This window comes from Thamnophis sirtalis, unplaced genomic scaffold (genome assembly GCF_051295495.1).
Source record: "Thamnophis sirtalis isolate CommonGarterSnake01/CBP01778 unplaced genomic scaffold, rThaSir2_p1.2 scaffold_10, whole genome shotgun sequence".
NCBI classification, from domain to species: Eukaryota; Metazoa; Chordata; class Lepidosauria; order Squamata; family Natricidae; genus Thamnophis; species Thamnophis sirtalis.
In genome coordinates this window covers 37,959,592-37,968,390 of record NW_028261390.1, presented here as the reverse complement: position 1 = coordinate 37,968,390, position 8,799 = coordinate 37,959,592, and the positions used below count along the sequence as shown (strand labels likewise).

Sequence of the window (8,799 nt, the reverse complement as noted above, 5' to 3'; positions counted from 1 at the left end):
CCCATATCGGAAAATGAACTTAGAATATTGTATACTTTCTATACAACTATTTGGGCAGCAGAAAAGCCAACTGATTCTTAGGAATTTGCGAAAGGCATTTTAATTAAGACATCAAATCAAAGCATGTTTTCAAAATTTTATAGATATAAATAGGTCAAACATGAAGCTTTTGAAGCTTTATAAATGCACAGAAAGAGAAGTTCGTTGGATTTTTGTTTGTTCTCATCAGTTCAAATGGATTTTTTAGTACCACATCTCCCACCCAGCTCCAGTCCCCAGAAATTGTTTGTGTTTATATTTTTTGGTCTGGCAAACCTGTTCCAAAAGCTATATATATTGCTATATTGTCTAATGCATATTGTATATATTGTATAAGTTAATTTCAGTTAACTCCACAGTTTTCATTATTCATTTTAGTTATGATAAAATGCAATGTTCTGGGGAAAAATGACACTATTTGTGGAATTAGATTCTACTTTACTGTGTTTAAAATTTTTGGTAGCTACTAATTTCACTTTACTCATGGTTGAAATATCTTAAAATGTGAGATGCAATTAGGTTATTTAATTGCAAACTATGTAGTGTTTTCAATATTACCTTAAACTTAAATTCCTTATCTCTGTCATAATCCAATAAAATCTACTCACTCTCACGGACAACATTAGAAGTCACTTTGGTTTATATGATTTTCATTAACGATAGATTACCCATTTGTTATTATAGGAAATGACCACTTTGTGAACATATAAGCTGTGTTGCCATCCGAGCAGAGCATTTGTTAGATTAAGTGTTAAGAATCTGAGATCATAAAACTCCTGTAAATGAAATCTTCCTCTACATGTATTTATTTGGTTAGTGAGATTAATTCTAAGATCACTCACTTATTTGGGCTCTGCATTAAGGCTTTGTATGCCAAACCATTATGTAGTTTCAGTTTTATATTTCTTCAGTAATTGCCTCTTTGTAAGAAACCTTCTAGTTAAATAGGTGATGACTTCACATGGGAAGGATTCAAATTTTGCAGAAGGAGTTCAAAGTCTTTAAGGAGATTTCTAGAAATGTTTTATGCCTGCCCGTCCACACATCATCAAGATGAAGAGCGAGAGGATGAATTCTGGGAGTTGAAGTCCACAAGTCTTAAAGCTGTCAAGTTTGAACACCCCTGGGGTTTTTCTTTCTAAAGGGTTAGGGTGCAAGGGTCTTGTAACTTGACAGCTTTAAGACTTGTGTGCTTCAAATGCCAGAGTTTCTGGGCCAACATTTTGGTTGCTAAGCAAGAGCATTGTTAAGTGAGTTTCACCACATTTTACAAGTTGGCCACTCCCACCTAGTCACATGACTGGCAAGCCACTTCCATCCAGTCACATGGCCAGCAAGCCACTCCCACCTGGTCACATGGCCAGCAAGCAACTCCCACCCAGTCACACAGCCAGCAAGCCACTCCCACCCGGTCACATGACCGGCAAGCCACTCCCACCCGGTCACATGACCGGCAAGCCACTCCCACAAAGCAAACCACACCTACAGAAGAGGTTCTAAAATTTTTTGAAACCCTCCACTGACACACACATACATACACGTGTGTGTGTTTGAATTGATTCATTTTATTTTTTGAATATAACATATTAAATCTCATCTCTAGAGAAGGCAAATCATGTGTAGCACTCACGGCAATTGCTTTCATTGCCTTGTCATTAAAATAGATTGATTTCAAAAAGAAACCTGAATTTTAGGTCAATCCTAAAGTTATGATTTAAAATAAAGCTTATGGAAATTAACTGGAGGAAAATCAGCCCAATTTTTAATATATATTTTCCACTAGGAATAGTTCTCACTTACCAGCTGCTCATTCAGCAACTGTTGAGTTATGATGGCGCCAAAGAAGGAGACTTGAAACTAGTTCTTGAAATTATAGCTGTCACATCATTCCCATGGTTACATGATTACAAGCAAAAGCCGTGGGCTGGCGGGAGTGGCGGCGGCCTAGCTTTCGCAAGGGAAGGCCTTTCCCTAGCGAAAGCCGTGGGCTGGCAGCAGCAGCAGCGGCGGCAGTAGTGGCAATAGCAGCCTAACTTTTGCAAGTGAAGGCCACGGCAAAAGCCGTGGCTGGTGTACGCCACATGGCCGAAAGCCCCCCGCCCCCCTCTCCAGCCTCGCCTGGCTGGCTAAGCTTGCCAGGCAACCTGCTTACTGACAACCCTGGCCTTGTCCCTCCAGTCCAGTGTCTTACCTTTCCTGCTGCCTCTCTGCCTGCCTGCTCCCCATTGCTTCCATCCATCACATCAGAGTGGGATCCATCACATCGGAGTGATGCTGATTCTGCCTGCTTGTAAGTGACCCAGATTTTTTCTTTTTTTTAATGTATTTAAAAATAATATTTTATTTATTGTGCATAGAATTTTTTTAAATAGTTTTACTTAAAAGTATTGAGTATAGAATATTTTTAAATGGTTTACTTCAATTTATTGTATCTGGATTCTTTTTTTAAATTGTCTTAGACTATTTAAAAAAAGATTCTATCCAAAATAAATTAAAATAAACCATTTTTAAAAATTCTATACTCAATACTTTAAAATGTATTGTACATAGATTTTTTTAAAAAAAAATAGTTTTGTTGTAATTTATTGTGTATGGAATATTTTTAATGGTTTCATTTTAAATTATTGTGTGGGGAATAGTTTGAAATGGTTACAGTATAAATTATTGCTGGTGGAATAATGGTTACAGTATACTATGGCTGGTACAATACCTTAAAGTAATTACAGTATAAATTATTGCTGGTGGAATAATGGTTACAGTATACTATGGCTGGTACAATACCTAAAAATAGTTACAGTATAAAGTATTGCTGGTGGAATAATGGTTACAGTATACTATTGCTGGTACAATACCTTAAAATAGTTACAGTATAAATTATTGCTGGTGGAATACTTAACAATGGTTTTTAAGGATTTTTTTATTTATAGAATATCTTTTTTAAAATTATTTTTAGGGAATTTTTATTTTTAATTGTTTATAAAATATATTTACTACAAGAAATATTATTCCTTTTTGCAAATGTTTTCTTTGTGATGCAATATGTTTCTTTTAAGTGTGCAGGTTGGTGCATGGTTTATGTGTCTCAAAGTGGCTGCTTTTCTATGGGCAGGCCAGGTTGGTGCAAGGCAGCTTTGCCAGATTTTGTGTGTTTCACCCTCGTTGTTTAGGTAATTGTGAGGTGGTTGCTGGTTCTGGGAACTTCCTGGCACTGTCCTTTATAATTTCTCACAATGCCTTGATGGTTTTTATTCCAGTGGCTTTGTCTTTCCTGTCCTTAGGGTTAGGGAAAAACTGGTTTCATTTGCAGTCTTTTGGAGGGGATTCTTATTTTTTGGTGTTTTCCTGGCACTGTCATAGTTTGTGTGCATGTGGGTGTGTAATGTTCCACAGTTATCTACACATTAATAATGATCTAGTAATATTTCCTTATACATTTTAGGGACCTTTCCTTACATTATTGGTGTTTTCTTTCATACTTTTGGATTTCTAATTTCTGTTTCCATTAGTTAGCAATTGCTAAAACAAATCCCACGTGAAAAAGTATTCAAAGCCTTCTTGATTTTAATTGTCAGTTTATTTATTCCTGCACATTGTAATATTTATTCATTTTCATATCTGTTTTTCCACTGTTGTACAAACACAATTCCAGCAGCTGCTAACATGTGTAAAATTAAATATATCTGTCAGGCCTGCATTTATATTCCTTTTAGAATTTTGGCCTGCCACACTTTCTCTTATTTCATAATGCTGTTTCTTTTAGTCAATGGGAGAGGGGATTAGAAGGAGTAGGATTTTGGAATGTGTTGTTTTTCATTCTTTGCTAGAAGGCAAGGTCATCCTTTGTTCTCCGCACCAGTACACCTGACCAGAAGAAGCTGGGCATGGACGCCAGCGTGGAAGAAGGAGATTGGACCATGTGATGGATTGTGGGTGTGGGAACAAGATCATGAACTTTTAACTGGGTGGGGTTCTGATGTAACTTCCAGAGTTGGGATTCCCGCAGCTATGTGCCAACATGCCTGCTTTATTAAATTGGAACTTTAAGCATAGTTTTGCCTTTGATTCTGATTTGATTCTACATGGCATTTGGAACGTTGACATCATATTGTATTCCCTTTCAAATAGCCAACAAAATATTTCTGGTTTTAATTCCATATCTTGCTTTACCATTGCTTCTAACCACTAACTTCTGAATAGCTACTTGGACTGACCTAAGTGGTGTGCAGAAGACCGGCAAACCAGTGATCCTTCCTCTGTAAGTAGCTGTCCTTATTGCTGGGTGTGCTCTGTGCTGGGTTCATCCTTGAGATAGTAAAGTCTTGCTTTCTGTGTCTCTCCTTTGTGCAGGTTATTGGAGCAAGGTGGTGAGGTGGTGGTGCAGAAGACCAGCAAGACAGTAATCTTCCCTCTGTAAGTAGCTGTCTTTATTGTTTTGTGTGCTGGTTTCATCCCAATGATGGCAATGAAGAGTTCATTTCTGTGTCTCTTCTTTGTGCAGCCCATTCATTGGAGTAAGTGATACTGAAGACTGGCAAGAACAGTCATCTTCCTATAAGTAGCTTTTTATTGTTTTTGTACTTATTTTAATGTTATTGTAGTTCATCCATTGGGGCAAAGAATTCAGTGACATTTTCTTGGCCGCTCCCACCCAATCACATGGGCAGCAGGCCACTCCCACACGGTCACATGGCGGGCAAGCCACTCCCACAAAGGAGGCCACACCCACAGAGTAGGTTCCAAAAAAAATTTAAACCCACCACTGCACCAGACTATGGCTCAAATGAATGCTTTATTGATAGCAGAACAATCTAGAAAACATTTAACATTTTGTAAAGCTGTTGCTTACATTGATAGCCATTAAAGCACTATTTTCATAAACTTTTTACTTCTTTCTTACATTTGTTACATTTTTTCTGTAATTACCCACAGGAAAGGGAAAGGAGGAAATTATGATCAATTTTCTTCATTCCTATAAACAAAATCAATTCTAATAACTTCACTTCAGATTCCAGTAATGCGGATTTGGGCAGGGAAGCCGAAAGGTAAAAACACCACTTTCTTGTTTAAAACTTTTCATTCCTAATTGATTAATGTGGTCAAACGCAGACTGGCTTCATTGCTAAGGGAGATGGTCTTTCTTGAGCAAAAGCTATTTCCGTGTATGGGTAAAGTAGGAGACGGAGGTTTTGTAAGATTTTAAGCCCTCCTTGATAAAGAACATGATTCTAATTGTAGTCCTGTGTAGTAGAATATTCTATTCCAGTACAAGGTGATGAATAAATAAATATAAATATAATTTTTATTAATTTATTCTTATATAGCAATCCACCTTACATCCTATAATCCTGGGTACTTACAAGCAATAGTACAAAGCATTAAAAACAATCATAAAAACTCCTGGCTCTTCAAAAAATACATTCATAAACAACTGTAATAAGCTCTAGCTTCACTCTATCGCAACAGATTTAGGAAAAGTCTGATGTTTTCGGAAAATGCTGTGGTCTCACAGTGGCAGGTTCTTCTGTTTAGAAATGATTTTATGATTTCTATCTGAGATAGAGGATTGAGTGTATTTGTCTGCCTTGATAGATGACCCTTATCAATAGCAATAGCAATAGCAATAGCAATAGCAATAGCAATAGCAGTTAGACTTATATACTGCTTCATAGGGCTTTCAGCCCTCTCTAAGCGGTTTACAGAGTCAGCATATTGCCCCCAACAACAATCCGGGTCCTCATTTTACCCACCTCGGAAGGATGGAAGGCTGAGTCAACCCTGAGCCAGTGAGATTTGAACAGCCAAACTGCAGAACTGCAGTCAGCTGAAGTAGCCTGCAGTGCTGCATTTAACCACTGTGCCACCTCGGCTCTTAAAAAATATGGAACACTTCACAAATTTGCGTGTCATCCTTGCGCAGGGGCCATGCTAATCTTCTCTGTATCTTTCCAATTTTAGTATATGTGCTGCTGAAGCGAATATTAATCAAACATTAGATGGGAAAAGAATGGCACTATTATGTCTATGGAGAGTCTTCAAGAAAACAAAGGCAGTCCAGTTGCCTTTTGAAAAAGCACCCTTGAGACAATGGCACTATTAGTTTTCAACTTTTGATACTATCAACCTGGAACCAATCTGGCAAGATTAAGCCTCAAACTATAGCATTGAATAAATACTAGTATAGTATTATACTAGTATATATACTAGTATAGTAAAATATGGTGGCTGACTGTAAACCAGCGTAAAGTACAGGAATCATATTACGTCTGTACTAAAGCATTTGCCCTGCTCACTGCTTAAAATGTTAGTATTGCCAACAATTTAGATATTAATTAAATAACCTTCTCCTACATGATCACTGGCTACATAAAGTACCGGTACTTCCAAATGTATTCCCTTAAGAAGAATGTTAAGTTCTCACTTTTTAATATTAGGAAAATAATAGGCTTCTAATAATAAATTAAACCTCTTCATTAAGAACTCTTTGTTATTTTAATGATTGATTTTTATTTTAAGGATATTAATTTTGCTTTATCTGATACATCATATTTTTCTATTATTGTAAGCTGCCTTAAGAGGTGGATTAAGAGAAAATCAGAATATAAAATCAGTAATGCATGAAAAAAGAATAAACTTGTGATTATAGAAGGCGCACCCTTTGTTCCTTTTAGTATCCAAATTCTTGGAAGAAATGGGCTGTTATATCGAGTGGGCAATATTATAGCAATTGGCAATATAAAAGAAGCCAAGGAGAGTGAAAATCACAACACATTTTAAGTGGAAGAGATTGATTTAAAAAATGGATAGTCTATGGAAAGCTCACAAAACCACTAATATTTAACAACTCTGTCCAACTTGGAATTGTCACTCTCTATTAGAATAAATTTTCCTTAATTCTATATCCTACCTTTATACCCATGCATCACTTACCCACTTCTTCAACCCAACACTAATTTAACTTATAGATTTATTGTATTTAAATTTAATTGCATTTAAAATTCTTTTTGTTTTCTTGCCTTAGAAACTCTTTGAAGAAAACAGCTTCATCACCACATGAAATTCTCAAAGATTCTTTTTCATGAGCTGTTCCAGTGGATCAGCCATTTTGCCAATACATCAGAAAGGAGATTAAATTAGGCACTGTAGACAGAATTTCCTCAACAATCTCATCTTTCTCTGAAAAAGCAAAAAGTCACAAAAATATGGCATAGAAACACTGAATTGGAGAAAAAGTGTTCAGAGTAACAGTGCTTGTTCATACTTTATAAAAATATACATCTGAAAAATAAAAAAGAACTCTCCTCCAAGATTAATATCCAGAGTAAGATTGTATGATCAGTAATTGTCTCAACTGAACTACAAAGATAAACATACAAAGGTTAATTAGCCTTGGTGTTATATTAAGGTACTTAGCAACCCAAGTTCTAAAATTACTAATCAAAAATCATATAGTTTCTTACTAGTTAAGGTAAGCAGTTGAGAATAACAACTAGTCAAAATTTGAACCATCAGCATCACTGGGGCTACATATAACTTTTTTTGTTATCCCATTTTTCATTTCTTTCTTTAAAATGAGCTAGTTTGATATATTACCTTCTTCTAAAGGCTATTAATGATGTTTGTTTGTTGCAGTGCGGATGAACATTTTTGCTTGGCATGTACATTTATAATTTTGAAAGCGTGTTTCAGGCAGTTTCTAGAAACAGATGCCTTACTGGGGGAGATTGTCTATTCAAACATAGATGCTATAATATGTGCAGCATTTGTAAAATAACTATTTATCAGACTGCAAACTGTAATGAAATTACAGTTTACCAGCCCTCCAAATCCAGAAAATAGTCTTTACCATTCCAATTTACTATTAGCATAAGTGCCAGGACAGATGTAGCTCTTGGCATTAGGATACTAAGCATTCCTTAGTATTTGGCAAATTTCAAGGAACCTAGCACACAGACTTTGTTATGTTTTATGCTCTCTGCTTGTCAGAATACTTCACTGCGGTGTTACAGTGAAACCAGAAGTAGCTCTGAATCTCCTCTCTGTGCTGATTTTGCCACAGTGACCTACAAGACTAGCTTGAGGTTGACTGCAAATAAAGTCAAAATGCAGTCTGTGGTTTTGTATGTTATACAAAAAAGCCAGTGTAATTTTTAAACCATGGTTTATAGTTCAATATGTGGTATGAACTAAACCAAGTATTCTTTAGTCCATAATCATAATGAAACAAATTTTGGTCTAACAACATCAATGTTCACTTAAAGTGGGAAGGTTGAACCCATACAGCTGCATAATCTTCATTGCTGAGTAAAGAATTTGGAGAATACAATAAGTTTGAAAAGAACAAAATCAGTGACTAGAGAGGTGGAATTGTAATATATGTTAAAAGAATATGTTCTATTCAGAATTTTGAGAGAATAAAGTTTCCATGCTGTAGACAGCATTTTAAAATAAGTGGTATAAGAGAGAAAGTTGTTTGAATGTACTCTTCCCTGTTCATTCAAGAAGACATGGACCATTTTCCTAAAAGCAAAAGGCATGGAGTAGTAGCAATCATGAGTCTTATAGTTGTGGAAAACAAATTGTTAAGCATGTTTTTTGTTCAGCATTTTTTTAATGATGGAAAAATGTGCAATGGATAGCTATCTTTGGTGGTTCTAGTGAACACAAATGACTTTTTTGTGATGAGCTGAAAACAAACAAAATAACCCATATAGAGATAAATGTGTATGTACGTACGTACATACATAAATACATACATACATA

The 8,799-nt window shown here is 35.9% G+C and overlaps 1 non-coding gene across 1 annotated transcript; it reads right to left on the bottom strand.

The window, feature by feature from the left end:
• Positions 1–5,911: 5,911 nt before the first annotated feature.
• LOC148043858 (U6 spliceosomal RNA) lies at positions 5,912–6,014 on the bottom strand. Its single transcript, XR_015697935.1, has one exon. It is a non-coding gene; the product is annotated as a U6 spliceosomal RNA (small nuclear RNA).
• Positions 6,015–8,799: the final 2,785 nt, after the last annotated feature.